Source organism: Bidens hawaiensis, unplaced genomic scaffold (genome assembly GCF_021521415.1).
Source record: "Bidens hawaiensis isolate Kalapana, Puna unplaced genomic scaffold, B.hawaiensis_p1.1 tig00020539_1, whole genome shotgun sequence".
In the NCBI taxonomy this organism is placed as follows: Eukaryota; Viridiplantae; Streptophyta; class Magnoliopsida; order Asterales; family Asteraceae; genus Bidens; species Bidens hawaiensis.
The window spans coordinates 263,923-282,152 of record NW_027493145.1 but is presented as its reverse complement, the minus strand read 5'-3'; the positions used below and the strand labels follow the sequence as shown (position 1 = coordinate 282,152).

Sequence of the window (18,230 nt, the reverse complement as noted above, 5' to 3'; positions counted from 1 at the left end):
GGGTCCTTTTCCTCATCTTCCACTGTTGTGGGACGCTTGTGTCTGGGAGATCTTGCTTTAATGAATTGAAACGACAGGCCTTGCTATGGTCGCTCTATTTCAATGTAATCCTCGCTTTGTCGCCTGTTTCCTTTCGGGGACTCATCTTGGTTGGGTCATGCGCGGTTGGATGACCGCGGTGTTGATGGAGGTGGGTGGCCAGAGCTTATGACGGTCATACTATTTTCTTAAACCTGTTCTAGCCAGTACGGATGGCGTCAATGAAGAAACAGTAGTTTAACCCTTGGTAGACTTAGCTTAATGTCTCAACCAAAAATGGATTAACACCAAATCTAACCCCGGGTGGGCTTAGATCGGTACCTTCAGGTAAAGATAACACCAACTACTCCAGTCGCCAATGGCTGTCAACCTGCACCACAAAACACCGTGAGCTCGTTAAGATATGGGGAATAGGGGATCTTCTCGTAACCACCCTTCGGTGTGAGAATCAGTATGGTAAGCAGTGGATATGCTTAAGGAGAATGAAAGAGTATCGGGTCCTTTTATCGTTGTTCTACACCTTGTATTTATAGGCGCGGGGGAATGATTGGATCAGCCGTCCCACTCATTGGAACCTTCCATTCTCTTGGCTGTGCATGATAGCGGCTCCTGATTGGTCGTCTAGCTGGCCTACGGAGATCCTTGTCAGGGGCAGGTACTGCGTTGGCCCTTTTTCATTGGTTCATCGTACGTTGTTGGATAGTACAAGGGCTCGGACTGTGATTGGCTCTCACTTCCCTATCGAGTATTGGCTTGCACTTAGTCACAACAAGTCCTCCGTGTTCTTTTTTCTTTGTAGATTCTTAAGTATTCTTTCTACGGGAGACTTGTGTATCCTCCCACAGATGGTCTACATGTTCTCCGCAGAAAGTGCTCCTCCCCGTGGGTGAATGTGTTTGGTTAACATCTGAGGTCTTTCATCATTGGTTGTTTATGGTCGCGGAGGGGTTACCTCCTTGTCTTTACTGGATTAGTGCGCTACCTCCACACTTGAAAATGAAAATGAAAAGGAAATACTCATCATTTTGTGTTAGAAGAAGATGAGTGGATTGTTGTGAAGGTGGAAAAGTACAACTGATACACCTTGGTATATAACATGTTAGGTAGAAGAAAGTTCAAAATTAAAAAAGATATATAATATGTATGTTTTTATTAATTGTCATCTTATATTTATATAGAAATATCATTAAACCACTTTAATTTAGCTACAAAGTTAAACAAACTATCCTATATTTCCTGCAACGATATAAAATATATATGTTTTAAGCATATGCTTTAAAAGGACTGATGTTTAATTAGTAGGTATAACAATGGCCATATTATCTTATCCTCTTAAAGATAAGTGAAAAATGTGTTGGGTTACTTAAAATAAAGCAACTTCCTGCAAGAATATAAAATATATATGTTTTAAGCATATGCTTTAAAAGGACTGATGTTTAATTAGTAGGTATAACAATGGCCATATTATCTTATCCTCTTAAAGATAAGTCAAAAATGTGTTGGGTTACTTGAAATAAAGTAACTTCGGCTAAAGAGGGTTTTTTTTTTTTTTTTTTTTTTTTGGGGGGGGGTCCTCTTAAAGACTAATGTAACCCTTTTATGAAAATGGTGATGGCGTTTTAAGGTGGTAGAGGATAGCCTTTAGAAAAAGTTATAATGGCTATTCATTACACACCTAGATCTTGGCCGGTCATTCCTCACAAGAAACGTTTGAATGGTACTTGGGATAAGATTGTCAAGATTGAAAAATCTTTGGTAGACGCTCAGGGACTCGTTAAAAGATTCCATCAAAGAACCAGTCAGAAATGGGCATAATGTCCTGTGGTTGGATGTTTGGTTAACCCATGATATTTTTAAAAATTGGTTTCCTCCTTTATTCTCGTTAGAAAAGGTCATAAGTCTTGTATAGTGACTCATTGTTGTGTAGGAAATGACGAGGTTTACTCGATGAACTGGAGTAGTTTTTCGACCGAAGTGATTTTTTATTGGAAATGTGGATGACGGAGAATGTTGTATCAAAATCATCAAGGTGCGTGAAGATAGTTTTGCGTATTGTGAGAGTTAAAAGGAAGGGGGCTCGAGACAAAACCGGTCAAAGTTTCTAAACAAAATTCAAGGTACGTGACATATAAAAAAACACCAAATTTGTGGCAAATAAGGAACGTAAAGGATGTTTAGTGCTACTTTATCACACTAACAACTTTATTGATGATAGATAATACATGAAAAAACTTATTGAAAGGCATGGTTATAGTCATGAAAATGGAAGTTTTTGTAAATGAAACTTGACAACCATTTTGATCCAACAAAGCACAAGATTGCACCAACTGCGAGTGTGTTTCTAGCAGTAATTGATATAATCCCTTGTTTGGTCGCCGCCATAACAACCACCAAAGCAACAGAAGACACTTGGAAGAGAAAGCATTAAGACATTTATATACACTATTGCATGTGCCGCAGTTCCTCACATGACTCCAGTACCTACACAAACAAATTAATTCAAATGAAAATAAGCCTTAATGTGGTTCAAAATAGTACAAATAACCTGTCCATGAGTTGTTCTCTAGGAGGGATGGGTGGAAGAGATCCATTAGTTCCCCAATCGACTTGACCACCTGCATATTTCTTTAGCCACGTTCTATACAACGCTACCATAGTATCCGCTTTGGTTGGCACAAAACAGGACTTGTGCCAATTTGCAAGACCTGCCACCATCAATTTCTCCTCCTAAAAGACACATTATTTTATATTGGATGGGACAGTTTCGGTCAAGATCAGGCTGGGAAAAAATTTACCTGAACCCGAAGTAGATACAAATCCGAATCAATAATCAAATTCTGCTTAATGTGATGCATCCATCTTGAAACAAATGGGTCTATCCAAAGACTAAAGTTTCTAGGGCCAACGCTTATGAATCTGCTATTACCCGGGCTCACAGGAATAGCAAAGAAGGCAAAAAGATGCTTTCGAGGCGGCTTTTGTTCTAACGTTCCCTGAATCAGTAAAATTAAAACAATGATGGACCAAGTATGACACAAGTCGTTGACAAGAAAATACAAGATGAAACTAAACCCTAAAGATTCTTGTTCATGCCAATCATTACAAATTTTGGCTTGGTGTTGGATTCGACTCACCAACATGCGCATTCAAGATCGATAATTACAAATTAACTTTATACCTTAATTGTGAGAGTAGCTTGTACCATACAAGGAGAAACAAAGTTCCATTGACGACCTTGACGCTCGGTTGCTGTAAAACCATTTTTGTCTATTTTCTCTGTACTTACATCAATCGGTGTACCCCCTTCTCGATCAAGCTTAACAGTGCATGAAACTTGTGTTAGACGGGTCGTTATATATTAAGACACCTAGAAAATTGACAGTATAATAACTATTTGATTGTGAAATACTTATCTGGGCTGTGGGGCGATACGAAATATCCCAATGTGGGAATATGGAACATGAGAAGGGTCCATGAGATTCTCAACCAGGACTTCATACCTATAATAGTTATCAAAACTCATGACTTTTTATAACATTTGATCAACAAAACTCATGATTTTTTATAGTACTTCATACCCGTATGGTATATCTCTGGTGTACATGTGGATGACATAAGAAGGATCGTCAATTTCAGGAACGTATGGCGGTTTCTTCTTGGAGAGGATATCTTTGTATTGTGGATCAGTGTTGGGCCAAAACCAAACAATTCCGTTTTGCACGGTGCATGGATAAACCGCAACACATGCTTTCGGGGAAGAATGAACCTGCTTGTGCATGTAGCTTTATCAGTAAAATTATGAAGTGATCATGCATGAAAAATAAGATCGCAAGTATGTGAACTATATATATATATATATATATATATATATATATATATATATATATATATATATATTACCGCAGGACCATCAAGGGGAGCTTGAGGTATTAATTTGCAGTCACCGGAGCCACCAAAGCACCAGCCATGGTACACACACTGCAACCGACCCCACTGATCGATTCTTCCCTCGGAGAGCGGAGCCAGTCGGTGTGGGCAACGATCATCGAACACCTTCCATTCATTCTGGTTCTTATCCCACCACACCACGACATCAAGACCCAACCTTGATACCACGAGGAGCTCTCTTGTCCAAATCACACACAGGCACTAGCGGATACCAGTGAGAGAACCAGTCAAACTTCTCATCTTGATCAGGGTTTCGGGTTTCTTCTTTCAGTTCAGTCGAAACAGACGCAAAATTGGCGAATTTAGATTTTGGAAATTGGGAGAGGCTGCTGAGTAAGGGTGATTTGGGTTTTTTCTGAATAAATGGAAGAGTGAACATGGGTTTTGATAAGTGGGATTTGAGAGCAACAGTTGTTAAAGCTTCCATGGTGGATGATATTTGAGTTTGGGGTTTGCATGAACGCATATAAATACAAGCATGGGAGAGATTGTGTTTACAGTTTGGTAGAAAATCATATAGCGCATGATACCTCACTAATATGTGTCAGAAAATTAAAAAAAAAATAGGAAAAATCTTGAATCATAATAGTCAAAAGAGTTGAGGATCAAACGGAAATTGTGACAGCGAAGGATGTTTTTCTTTTCCACTTTATTTCTTGTTATTATAATTATTTACATGTTTAGTTTTAGTCTCCTTGCATATGAATGTTTTCCGAGTCTGTAACTAAAATATACTAACAATTCAAGCAATTATTCAACCACTTCTACAAATTAATAATATGGTATCAGAGTAGTGTTCTTGGTTCTAGGACCAACCTGCTCATCAAAGAACCAAAACCGATTCCACCAACATTTTTCTTTTCTGGCCTATTTTCAAAAAAACCTACTCTTTTACCATGTCCGAAGACAGGTTCCAATTTATCAATTCAGTTTGCCAATCTGATAGATAATGGGTTTAATTCCCAGTCTCAAAATCCAAAACTATCTAACAACCCACAAATAGACCTCGTAACAAGCAGGTCTCGTCTGTAACATTCATTATTTTTCAATCCGAAACCCGACCCACTTTTTTTTTAAAGGAAAAGAAAAACTTTTATTACTTCTGGACTATAGCTATTTAACGAGGGGGAGTTTGCTGATACATGGTTAGTCGTCTTGGTCTTTGTTTACTTATTTTGGTCTAATTGTAAAAGTTTGGAGGCTAGATAGTAATTTATGATATGCCCATTCGCTAGGTTTGTCAGCGAATGGTGTTTTGGGTGATGATTCATACACTGAAGTTGTAAGCGTATGAGTATATTTTGTATATGCCATTCGTTGGCCTGTCAATGAATGGCTTGGTGAATGGAATGCCCATTCGCTTAGGAAGTTGGCGAATGGCCCCGTTCTATATATATCTTGTAAATTATAAATTTAGTAATGAATCGAGTTATTTTATTATTATCGCGTCCAAACTCTGTCAATTACTTACTAGAAACACATAGTGCACGCACGTAAGCCTAATCTATCATATTAACAATATCTAAGAACTAGATCCGAGCTCATATGAACTAATTAGCCATTGTTAGCTATTAATCATCGTTTCTCAAAACTCTCACCTAAAGTCAGTGCCCGTGAACACTCATCCGAAAGCATTACAGTGCGGTGAGATAAAACCCGTTCAGTTAAGGATCCAACTAGTGAACGTCACCTACTCGCCTAGTCTCACAACATCACCCGATGCCGTCGAAACTAAATGATGTGAGGCATGATTCGAACATGGGTCACATAGAATATCAAGTCTCTCCTTTAACAGCTCATTGTTTCCAAACAAGAAATTGCATGAACCTTTTTCCGAATTAAAAGAATTATTTATAGATTAAATGAACCATCTTTTTCTATATCCGAATTAAAAGAATCATTTTTAACCTAGTTTATTAATACCAAAAAGAAAATGCAACTATTAAGATTCGCTTAGCACATAAAAATCTAAGAGATCGCTATTCACCAAATGAACCAAACATAAAGATAATAAAAAAAACTACAAAAAATCAACAGCAAGTAAATATATTAAAAGACAAGCTAACAGCAAAGGCTAGGAGCGAAATTAACGATTGATTCCTATCAACAACTAGTACCAATGACAACACTTAATTATCAACTAGACTGGTGATAAATTCCTGTGACAATACATAAAGTAGGCGTGCCTTTGTTGTCTATGCCACTTTGAACTCGACAAACTAGTTAAGAGCAAATTCGAAACGTACAATTATGTGCATATGATAATGCAAATGGTGACTAGTTTCCAAAGCATGAGTCAGTTATACCTTTATATAGCAAAACCATGGTGATTAATTCCTATCATATGATTTGACAACACACAATCTTGAAGGAGACGGTAGTGATTAATCCCAATGACAATACACCAAGTAGGAGTGTCAAAGGTTCGCAAATCGAGTTTTTCAAATACCTGGTTTTGGATATAGGACCGGGTTCGGGACCGGGTATTAGCAATACCCGGGTCGGGTTCGGGACCGGGTATTAGCAATACCCGGGTCGGGTTCGGGTCCGGGGTCGAGTACAAAAGCGAGTTTGCTAAAATTAATTATTTGAATACTTTATTTTCGGGTATTGAAAAAAAACCATATTCTCGTGTTTTTTGGGGATTTTTTTCGGGTACTTTTCAAGTTTAGATTAGATTTTTAAGATCTGGCACTTTTTAGGGGTATTTTTGGGTCTTTCAGTTATTTTTTTGGGTCTTTTTCAAGTATTTATTGGGTAATTTTGGGTATAGTTCGGGTATTTGATAAACCGGGTTTCGGTTTTCGGGTATTACTAGGTACAAATCGGATCCGGTTCCGGGTACATATTTTAGTACAGAAATGCATATCATATCCGTACCCTTCGGGTATGAGTTCAGGCATTAAAAACACAGGTATAAAAAACTAGTTCCCATTTTTTTTTTCACCTCTAGGTGCATTAACGCCACTCAATAAATAAATTAGAAATTAACAACCTACAATATTATTGAGAATATATATATGGAGAGGATTAAGAGATAACCCTTTCTTAGAGAGAATTATAGAATTAATAAAGAAATATTTTTGATTTATTTAAAAAAAAAACATTTTTAATTTTTTTTTCATTCTTCTTATATGTTGTTATTCTTCACTAAAATAATAATAATAATAATAATAAAACTCGTTGTAGTGCACATATGTGATATATCGACCTTTTTTTTATTGCATGTATGAACTAGTATGTATTTTATTCGTGGAATAGTGTTGAATATTATATATACAATTGTTTGTATTGTATATGTGCAATAGTGTTATATTATATGCAAAAATAAAAAAAAATCGATATAGTGTATATGTGCATAATTGTATTACATATATGTTATAATATGTATTGCACATATATATATATATATATATATATATGGTGAGGATACTAAAAGAACTTTTTAAAATTTAATACTTTAAGAACCATTTTGAATCACAAAAAACGCCTTAAAAAATTATAAATAAAATTATAAAACAAAAAAAAAAGAAAATTTTCAAAAAGTAAAAAAAACCAAAAATTTGTATTTTTCATCTTGGGTTTACATAAAAAAAACCTAATTATACACATATGTATATTTTTATTTAATCTCGATTTACATAATGTACACATATGCATATTATTATTTAACATAATTATACATATGTGTATAAAAATAACATGTATAAAATTAATAAATATATATTTACATATATGTATAATTTTGCTAAACCGATATTTTTTTAATTTTTTTTATTTAACCAAGATGAAAGATAAAAAATTTTGGTTTTTATACTTTTTTTTATTTTTCGTTTTTTTTTTATTTTTTTATTTTTCTTAAAAGGAGTTTTTTATGGTTCAAAATGGTTCTCAAAGTTATCAATTTCATATGGAGAGAGGATCAAGAGAAAACTCATCTTTAGAGAGAAAACTTAAAAACTCTTAAAAAACTATTTTTAATTCAAAATAAAAAAATATTTTCAAATTTCTATTTTTGCCATTATTCTTTTATTTTGTTACCCTTCACTCGAAAAAAATAAAAAAAACGCTTTAATGTACATACGTATTAATGTGCGATCCATTGTATTGCGCATGTATATTACTATACCACCGACCTTGATGAACCCTCCTCAACTAATAAATTTATCAAATCATCTGTGTACGAGTATCTCAAGCCACTCCTATATTGTTGTCACTCCGATCGATTTATCATAGAAGAGAAACCTCATGCTTGCGGACCAATGATGTGTCTTGGCTTGTAGAGAACGTACTTACTACCAACTAATAAATCACCATTTTTAGTAGACTCAGCATACTTACGGGTACTGAACGACCTAACGAAAGAATATTCTATAGTTACATTTAATAGCATCTAAAGGTCAAGGGGAGTATACAAATGCCTCCCGATTGTAACATACTGTTTAAACTCATAACGGACAAATGTCTACTCACGGGAGAGGTAGGATAAAACAGCTACCCAATGATGGGATTATATCGAAATAATTGTTGTGCAAAGTTTTGAACGATTCATGATGATTGTAATGTCTGCTCAGATAGACAAGGAGAGTATGGTACCGTTGCGTACAGTTTCGATACTCCATGCAAGCATATGGTAGTATGCTATGTTGATATGGAGGACGATTTGGATCTTTTATTACAAACGTTGACTTTTACAGGGTTAAAATTACTTGTCACTAGGTGACAACTTTTGATATGTACATGCAAACAACGACCTTATTAGGCTAAATCCATGTACTATCCTTGGGATATGGATATAGGATTCGATGTGTGTGATACATTTGTGCTATTTGAAATATTTGAGTATTAGCTAATATAATTCCTTGCGCGATGAGTATAGGGGGAATTACTATTAAGTGAAGTATAGTCGTTTATCATTATAAGATGGCCCCGAAGAAAACAAACACATGACCTGAGGCAGTTGTAGCCGAGATGATTGTTCGGAAACTGCAGATAGTAACTCTTAAAATAGCAGTGCGATTCGCTACCGGCATTAATACGATAATGAATACAAATATAATGCCAAACGCTAATACGGTCGCGAATATTATTTCGCGGCCCAATACTAATACAGGTACAATTTTATTTTCTTGATAAATACGAACATTGTCACGAATAATACTCCCCCACTGAGCACTAATGCTACTACTGATAATAATAATTTCCCACACAAAATGCCATTGGCAATAAAAATCTCTTACCGAACACGAATACTAGTCATAACAACAGTAATCCTTCACAACGGGAATACTCGTTTAAACAAATTACGTTGTGCAAACCAATAAATTCTAGTGGTACTAAAAGAGTAAATGGGTTAGTAAAAGGAATCGAAGCGATAAAATCTGTTATCAATACCATAAATTGATCATAACATATGTGATAGATAACGATTGTACAAATTCGGGAACAAGAGGCAACCAACCGTATGACTTGGACAAAACTAAAAACCCTTTTATTAAAACATTTTTCGTCCAAGGAATGAAATCTAGAAACTAGAATACGAACCCGGGAAACTGAAAATGAAAGGTGCTGACTAATTGGAATACATGAACCATTTTAACGATCTGGCTCGACTGGTACCATAGTTAGTAGCCTCAGAAGTAGGAATTTTAATTAATTCAATTTACCACTATATCTTTAAAAATGCCGTGACACAAACTGGTGTGATAGCTTTTGATTTGGTCAGAAATAGTGGTTTGAGAAAACCCAGGAAAATCATCTTGTATAAAACAAACTAATCACGAAACAGGGGTACAATAACTACAACAAATTAAACGTGTGCGCCCTACAACTCAAAACGATACGTCGATTAACTTTAATTCTGAACAAAAAATATACAATGAACCTTCACCAAGGTGTGGTTATGTAATCATTATAAAGGAATGTTGAATAAAGATACGTTACAAAAACTAGAAAACTGGAAGCTATACTTGTAGCTGTGGAACCATTATAAGTGCTGTAAGCAGACCGTTCTAACCTCACCATTCCCAGTTGCCCCAACCGCAACCAATTCGTTCACAACCTAAGACAGACCCTCATACTTGTCTTGAGTGTGGAAGTACGAAACGCTCCAAAAAAACTGTGCTAAGATTAAACTAAGAACAAACACCGACGTCTAATTCGGCTGGAGGCCACGTTTAGTTATTGGATCCGATAAAATACGACAAGACTTAAAAGTGGTGAAGGGTACATTCGTAACTTCTTATTCATATGTTTCAGTCTCGTTCAATATAGGCAATGATAGAAGTGTTATTTCCACTAACTTCTTGACCCCGGGAAATGTACTGGTTAGTGAACTAATAGATCCTTATGCTATAGACTTCACTAGCGGTAAACCTAGAAATGTTAACCAAATACTCCAAAACTATCGTATTATCCTAAACAACCAACCATTTTTATTGACCTACTCCCGATCTAGTTGGGAAGCATCGATGTAATTGTCAGTATGGACTGGTTAGCTAAATACAAGGCGGAAATCGTGTGTGATGACTAAATAGTTAAAATTCCTCTCTTGGATGATGAAGCAATTATGGTACAAGGAGAGAAGTTTGGTGCAATATCACCTCTCGTGTCTCGTCTTAAAGTATTAAAGCGCTTACGCCAAGGGTGTATGGCATTTCTGGGAAATGTAATCATAAAAACCCCAATGAAACATATAGGAGATATCCCCGTAGTACTCAAATACTTTAATGTCTTTCATGATGAACTACCTGGAATATCACTATCCGACAAGTTGAACTGTGAACCGATCTAACCTTAGGGGCAACTCCTATTACCAAGGCACCTTATCGTCTGGCATTTTCCAAAATGTAAGAACTAATTACACAACTACAAGATTATTAAATGAGGGCTTTATGGGACCTAGTCATCATTAGGGAGCACCGGTGTTGTTGGTAAAGAAGAAGGATGAAAGCTTAGGATGTGCATTGATTACTAGAAATTACACAAATTGCTAATCAAAAACCAATATCCCCTCCCATAATTAGGCGATTGGTTCAATCAACTCCAAAGGGCGAATTATTTTTTGAAAATCGACATCCGACCCGGCTATCTTCAAGTTAAAAACCAAGAAGGAACATGAGCAACATTTATAAACAATATTGGAGATGTTGAGGCAGGAGGAATTGTATACCAAGTTGTACAAGTACGAATTCTGGCTACAAGGATTACGATTCTTAGAAAACGTTATTAGTTGACACGGAATTCACATAAACCCGAGCAAAACTGGTAAACACTAGGCTAAACAAGAGAAATTCGCAAAATTTTGGAATTAGTTGGGAAGTACCGACGCCTTATTGAAAATCCAGTATAGCCCAACCCTTAACCCTCTTAACCCAAAAAGAACCAAGTTTATAATTGGGGGAAGAACAAGAGACGGCTTTTCAATTGCTGAGAAAGAAACTTTGTCAAACCCCTATGCTAAGTCTCCCAGGAGAGACTGATGAGCTTGTAATCTATTGTGATATATCCCGAAAAGATTTGGAATGCATACTAACGCATAGAAACAAGGTTATAGCATATGCTTCCCGACAATCAAAAACGTACGAAAAAAATTATAATATCCTCAACCCGGAGTATAGGACGATTGCTTTTGCACCTAATGCATTGAATGCTACTTATATGCCATCAAACGCACAAATTACATGAATCGTAGAAGCTTATGACCTGCAATTGATCTGACAAAACTGAATATGGGATAAGGAAGACTAGTAATGTCACACCCCGACTTAGGGCCTAGACGTGTGACTCATAAGTTGGTACCTGTTTTGTAAATATATCAGAGTTTAAGGTTGTAAAGCAGAAGACTTGTTTAAAATATTATTATAAACATACACGATACCGCAGCATCGAGGACTTGAAACCTCTCAGCGATACCGCAGCATCGAGGACTTAGCAACTACCAATATACACGAGATAATCCCTTCTCGGACATTACTTAGGTCCGGCCAAACGTGGCGGAGGCATTAACAAGTGTGGTGCGGTGTGCCCACCGTCTACCCACATATGTAAAGATCCAAAAAAACGTATACAATAGCCTGAGGGCCAGCGATTACTTTTTTTAATAAAGTTTTAGGGATATATAATCCCATGCAAACATTTAAAGACTTGTTTTATAATAGTTGCACGTATTCACCTTTCTTATTGTTCGGTTTTTCTCACTTGATTTGTATAGTCTTGTTACCTTGGACCTATAGTACGAGAATAACGTCTTATAAATACTAGATCAACGATCTAGCTTCAGACCTTTAGTCCGTTTGTATAACCTCCACCTTGACATTTATCTCTTTATAAAATGTAAGAACTTCTAGTTCTTTTCTTTTGTTAATCATTTATAAACAACGTTTCTTCTTCATAAAGAAACGTATATTTCAAGTTTCTTTTATCACAAGAAATATTTATAAAAATCTTTCTATATAAAAGAGAAATAATATTTTATCTATAATCTCGACTTATGAAATCTATTTTCACTTTATTATAGGATCAAGGTACGGCCTATATCCCCGACTATGGTCTAAGCCATTTATAATATAATAATCGGGTTGAATCCCTACCTTGTATGACTTGTTATACGAAATGCCTAAGCTTTACTAGGGCAGTACTCCTGCTAGATGGTGGAAAGTCGAGAGAGTAACTATGTAGAGTTCTAGCACGGACTTTGAGGCCATATTTGTCAGGATATAGACATGTCGGGGTTGTGGTACGATTATCGAGATTGTATGTGTGATTTAGAGTGTGAGGGATGGATGAGAAGTCCCCCATAGCCAATCTATTTATAGTGAAAAAGCTGCATCTTCGCGTCGCGCGAAAATGCAGTAGGCTTGCTGACTCAATAAGTAGGCTTGCCACGTGTCATCGCGGCCTGCCACGTATCACCACGTGTCCCATGACGTGTCGTCACGTGTCGATCGTCGTTGACGTTACCACTTCGCGTCGTGCAAATATGCAAAACCCAAATCCTTCGCGTTGCACGAAGGTGCAAAATTTCAAATCTGTCCATTTTTAGTCCCTTATCTTTTGGTAACTTACTGTGTCTTGATCTCTTCTCAATATCCAAAAATATTAATGCGGCTCTTAAGCGGCTCGCGGTGATGCGAGCCTGCGAAGTGCAAAGTGCGCCATCAAAGCGCCACATTGCACCCATCGCCCTTCACCCAACCCCGTGCGCGCGCACGTCGGGTGCTTCTCACCCTCCTCTAGGACTAGGGAGAGTGGTTAGCCACATAAGAACATTATCATGGAAATTTCCCTCCTTATAAAGTGCTTTATTTTCTATACCCCTTTCCATGTGGGATGGAGTCTCTTTACTTCATTCCCTTAACATAAGCTATTTCCATTCTTTATCTTATTTTTCCTTTTACTTGTACCATGAATATTCTTAGTCCATCATCTTTATTAGTTTGTCAAAATTGGACCAAATTTTTCATGATGTTACATCCTCCTTACCTTAGAATGAATCTCGTCCTCGAGTCGCTAGAACAGATGTGGGTATTTCTTTCTCATCTCTGATTCTAACTCCCAAGTAATCTCGGGTCGTCTTCGAGAGTTCCATCGTATCTTGACTAATTTTAGCCTTCGACGTTTAAGTTGCTTAACTTGGAAATCTTCAACTTGTAGAGGTTGTTCTACAAATTTTAGATGTTCGTTGATTTCGACATCTTTCAAAGGCATGGCTAAAGTTTCGTCTGCCAGACATTTACGTAAGTTAGAGACATGAAATATATCATGTATTCCTTTCGTCTCTTCTGGCAAATGTAAGCGATAAGCAACAGTACCTATTCGTTCTAGTACTTCAAATGGTCCCACGAAATGTGGACTTAACTTTCCTTTCTTGCCAAATCGTACGACTCCTTTCCACGATGATACTTTTAATAAGACCTTATTGCCTACTTGAAATTCCAACGGCTTACGGCGGACGTCTGCATAGCTCTTTTGTCGATCTCTCGCCGTCTTGAGTCATTCATGAATTTGTAACACTTTATCCGTCATTTCTTGGACGATCTCGAGTCCAGATAATTGATTATCTCCCATTTCAGACCAACATACAGGCGTTCTACATTTCCTTCCATACAAAGCTTCAAATGGTGTGGCCTGAATACTTGTGTGATAACTATTGTTATACGAGAATTCCATCAGAGGTAGGTGATCGTCCCAACATCCGCCTATATCGATCACACAAGCTTGGAGCATGTCCTCAAGCGTTTGAATTGTTCTTTCACTCTGCTCATCAGTTTGAGGATGATAAGAAGTGCTAAGATTCAACTGAATTCCTAACGCTTTTTGGAAACTATTCCAGAAATGAGACGCATATCTACTGTCTCGATCGGATATGATAGATAGTGGCACACCATGCAATGATACAATGTTGTTTACATAAATCCGTGCCAACCTATCCATAGAATAAGATTCATTGATAGGTAAGAAATGAGTGGATTTAGTTAACCTATCGATGATGACCCAAATAGCATTGTGTTGTCGGGAAGTCTTAGGGAGTTTCGTAATGAAATACATTCTTATCATCTCCCATTTCCATATAGAAAGTTTAGGTTGTTGAAGCAAACCTGAAGGCTTTTGATGCTCTGCCTTGACTTGTAAACAGGTTAAACACTTAGCAACATATAAACCAATATCTCTCTTCATCCGATTCCACCAGTAGTTCGGCTTAAGATTTTGATACATTTTATCACTACCGGGATGCATCATATACTTTGATGTATGAGCTTCACACATAATCCTTTCACGTAGATCACCAACTATCGGTACCCTGATTCAGTTCCCAAGTCTGAGTATGTTATCCTCTCCTTTTACTAAAGAATCAATGGTGCCGTTACACTTTTCTTCGGAGATATGATTTTCTTCAATTGCTTTCTTTTGAGACTTCTTGATTTGTTCGATTAAATTTATTTGTAGCTCTAATCTCAATGCTCGAACTCTTTTGGGTTTCTCACATTCTTTCCGGCTTAACGCGTCAGCTGCCACATTTGCTTTTCCTTCATGATAGATGATTTTACAGTCGTAATCATTTAAGGTTTTCATCCATCTTGTTTGACGCATGTTAAGTTCTTTCTGCTCAAATATATGCTTTAAACTCTTATGATCAGTGTACACGATAAACTTAACTCCATAAAGGTAGTGTCTCTATAACTTTGGGACAAAAATTACGGCACCTAACTCTAGATCGTGAGTCGTATAATTCTTTTCGTGTACTTTCAATTGACAAGAAGCATAAGCTATTACTTTCTTTCTTTGCATTAGTACGCAACCCAAACTTGAATGAGATGCATCACTAAATACAACGAAATCCTCTGTAGCTTCTAGCAAGGCCAGTATAGGTGCATTTGTAAGCTTTTGCTCAAGTAAATCGAATGCTTCTTGTTGTTTGGTTCCCCATTCATACTTAACATTCTTTCGGGTTAATGAAGTTAGGAAAACTACTATATGGGAGAAAATTTTGATGAATCTTCTATAATATCCAGCCAAACCTAGGAAAACTTCTGAACTCGGTTGGCGATCTAGGAATCTCCCATTTAGCTATTGCTTCAATCTTTGCAGGGTCCACTTGAATTCCATTTGCATTGATAACGTGGCCAAGAATCTTCATGCAGCCAGAACTCGCACTTGGAAAATTTAGCATACAATTTCTCGTTTCGGAGTATCTCAAGTAAGATCCTAAGATGAACTTTGTGATCTTCTTCCGTTTTAGAATAAATAAGTATATCGTCGATGAATACAATTACAAATTTATCTAAATAAGGATTACAAAGTCTGTTCATCAAGTCCATAAAAGCGGCTGGGGCATTAGTGAGTCCAAATGGCATTATGGTGAACTCATAATGTCCATACCTTGTCCGAAAGGCTGTTTTCGGAATATCTTCTTCTTGAACTTTCAACTGATAGGTACCAGAACGTAAATCTATTTTTGAAAAGAAACTCGCTCCTTGCAATTGATCGAATAGGTCGTCAATTCTAGGTAGCGGATATCAATTCTTAATAGTTACTTTGTTCAAGGCTCTGTAATCGATACACATTCTCATGGAACCATATTTCTTCTTGACGAATAATATCGGTGCTCCCTAAGGTGATGAGCTTGGATGAATACACCCTTTCTCTAACAACTCATCCAATTGTTTCTTCAATTCCTTCATTTCTGTTGGAGCCAAACGATAGGGGGATTTTGCTATTGGAGCTATTCCAGGCATTAAGTCTATTCTGAATTCGACTTCTTGATTGGGTGGAATGCCTGGAAGTTCATCTGGAAAGACGTCATAAAATTCGGATACTATAGGTACGTCTTTGATTTCCTTCGGTTTTGATTCTTCCGTTACATAAGCCATAAATGCTAAACATCCTTGGTTTAAGCATTTGTTAGCTTTCATCATGAAGATTATGCTAACATGACCGACATCTTTATCGCCCGCGATTTGAATTATTCGTTTGTCAGGGGCTTTGAGTTCTATGGTTTTCTTATTGAAAATGATACGGGCATGGTTGAGGATAACCAGTCCATACCTAGAACTATATCAAAGCCTGCTAAGGTCATGGGAAATAATTGTACAGGTATAACGTAACTTCCCAACAAAATCTTTCCATTTTCTAAGGTTTCAGAAATTTTAATTATCTCACCACTGGCCGTCTCGACGTTTATAGTTTTATTCAATTTCTTTAAAGTTCCGTTTAATAGACTACAAAACTTATAATCTATAAAACTTTGATTTGCACCAGAATCAAATAAAACTCTCGCGTAAACGTTATTAACTAAGAACGTACCGGTGATGGTTTCCGGTATGTCTGCGACCTTCTTGGTGTCGAGTACAAAGACTCGAACATTCCCTTTCTTCCCATCGTTCTTGGTGCCGATCCCTCCAGCAACTCCAGTACCTCCACTACCAGCAACATTCCTTTTAGGACATTCAAAGATAAGATGTCCCATCTCCTTGCAGTTGAAGCAAGTCATTTTGTTCTTCCAACAATCAGCAGCATCATGCCCTGGCTTTTTGCATGTATCACAGATGGCAGATGTAGATGTTGCAAATCGGCATCGTCCCAAATGATGCCTTTTACAAATCTTGCACAACGGGTAGTTGGAATCAAAACCACCCCTCCTCCTATCCACTTCCTTTCCCTTGATACAGTTATTTCCTTTTCCCTTTTTGTCATTTGTTGTATATTCCTTCTTATCCTCTTTCTTGTTGCGGATCAGACCGTTCATCAGATAACCAGCCAGCTCCATGGTGGATTCGACCGTCTGTGGCAGATGAGACCTCACCATGTCTCGTATCTCTCATGGTAAACCCCATATGTAGTGGGTTACCTTGCTCGATTCAGGTGTTACCAATTGGAGCACAAGTCTACAACACTCTTGAAACTTGGTATTGTAGTCTCTCAGATTAGTTCCGACTACCTTGTGCTTGAGAAACTTTGTTTGGATTAAGTCGGTCTTATGCATCGGACAGAACTTCTGCAGAACCAAGTCTTTAAATTCTTCCCATGTCAGCTGATACATGATTTTTCTACCTTTTTGTCATCAACAGAGTGTTCCACCATTCTAACGCTTCCCCTTTAAACATTTGTATTGTGTACTGAATCTTCTCTTCCTTCGTGCATTTGCTTATTATGACGATTGATTCCATTTCTTCAAGCCATCTTATGGCTGCTATGGCACCTTTGTCGCCAAAAAACTCCTTCGGCCCACAATTCTTGAAGTCTTTGAACAAACAGCCTTCGATTCTTAACTTCTTCTTGAAGGTTTGGTGGAACTCTTCACCATTGGTTGATTCTTGATCACTTTATTCATTTTGAGGCGTAGGATTCGGACGGGTTTTGGATTTGGCAGTCTTACTGGGCTGTCGATTTTCACTTTGATGGACAGTTTTTTCTTTCATGGCGGGTAATAAGGTATTCATGGCATTAATCATTTCTTGCATTTTGGTCATCAACTGCTCATCGTTTCCTTAAGCAGGCCCAGTTTTTTATTGGTTGCTTTTAGCGTTAGAAGCTTCCTTATTTTGAGGGGGATTACTTTGTTTCGATATTCTGAAATTATAAGGGAATCAATTTATAACCAAAGGTTTTTATTTATAACACAAACGGGATTACATTACAACAACGACAACTTCTACTACCCTGGACTTAGAAACAACGATACAAGCACAAGTACAACGGACTTAATATAGAAACAAATGGTACAACTACGGCATAGTGGAAAC

At 37.1% G+C, this 18,230-nt stretch overlaps 1 pseudogene across 1 annotated transcript; it reads right to left on the bottom strand.

Moving 5' to 3' along the window:
* Positions 1-2,175: 2,175 nt before the first annotated feature.
* LOC143561113 (protochlorophyllide-dependent translocon component 52, chloroplastic-like) lies at positions 2,176-4,453 on the bottom strand (annotated as a pseudogene). Its single transcript, XR_013140238.1, has 7 exons — positions 3,940-4,453; positions 3,618-3,805; positions 3,453-3,539; positions 3,218-3,362; positions 2,835-3,032; positions 2,585-2,766; positions 2,176-2,520 (listed from the first exon to the last, which is right to left on the bottom strand). The product of XR_013140238.1 is annotated as a protochlorophyllide-dependent translocon component 52, chloroplastic-like (transcript).
* Between the last annotated feature and the right edge of the window lie 13,777 nt (positions 4,454-18,230).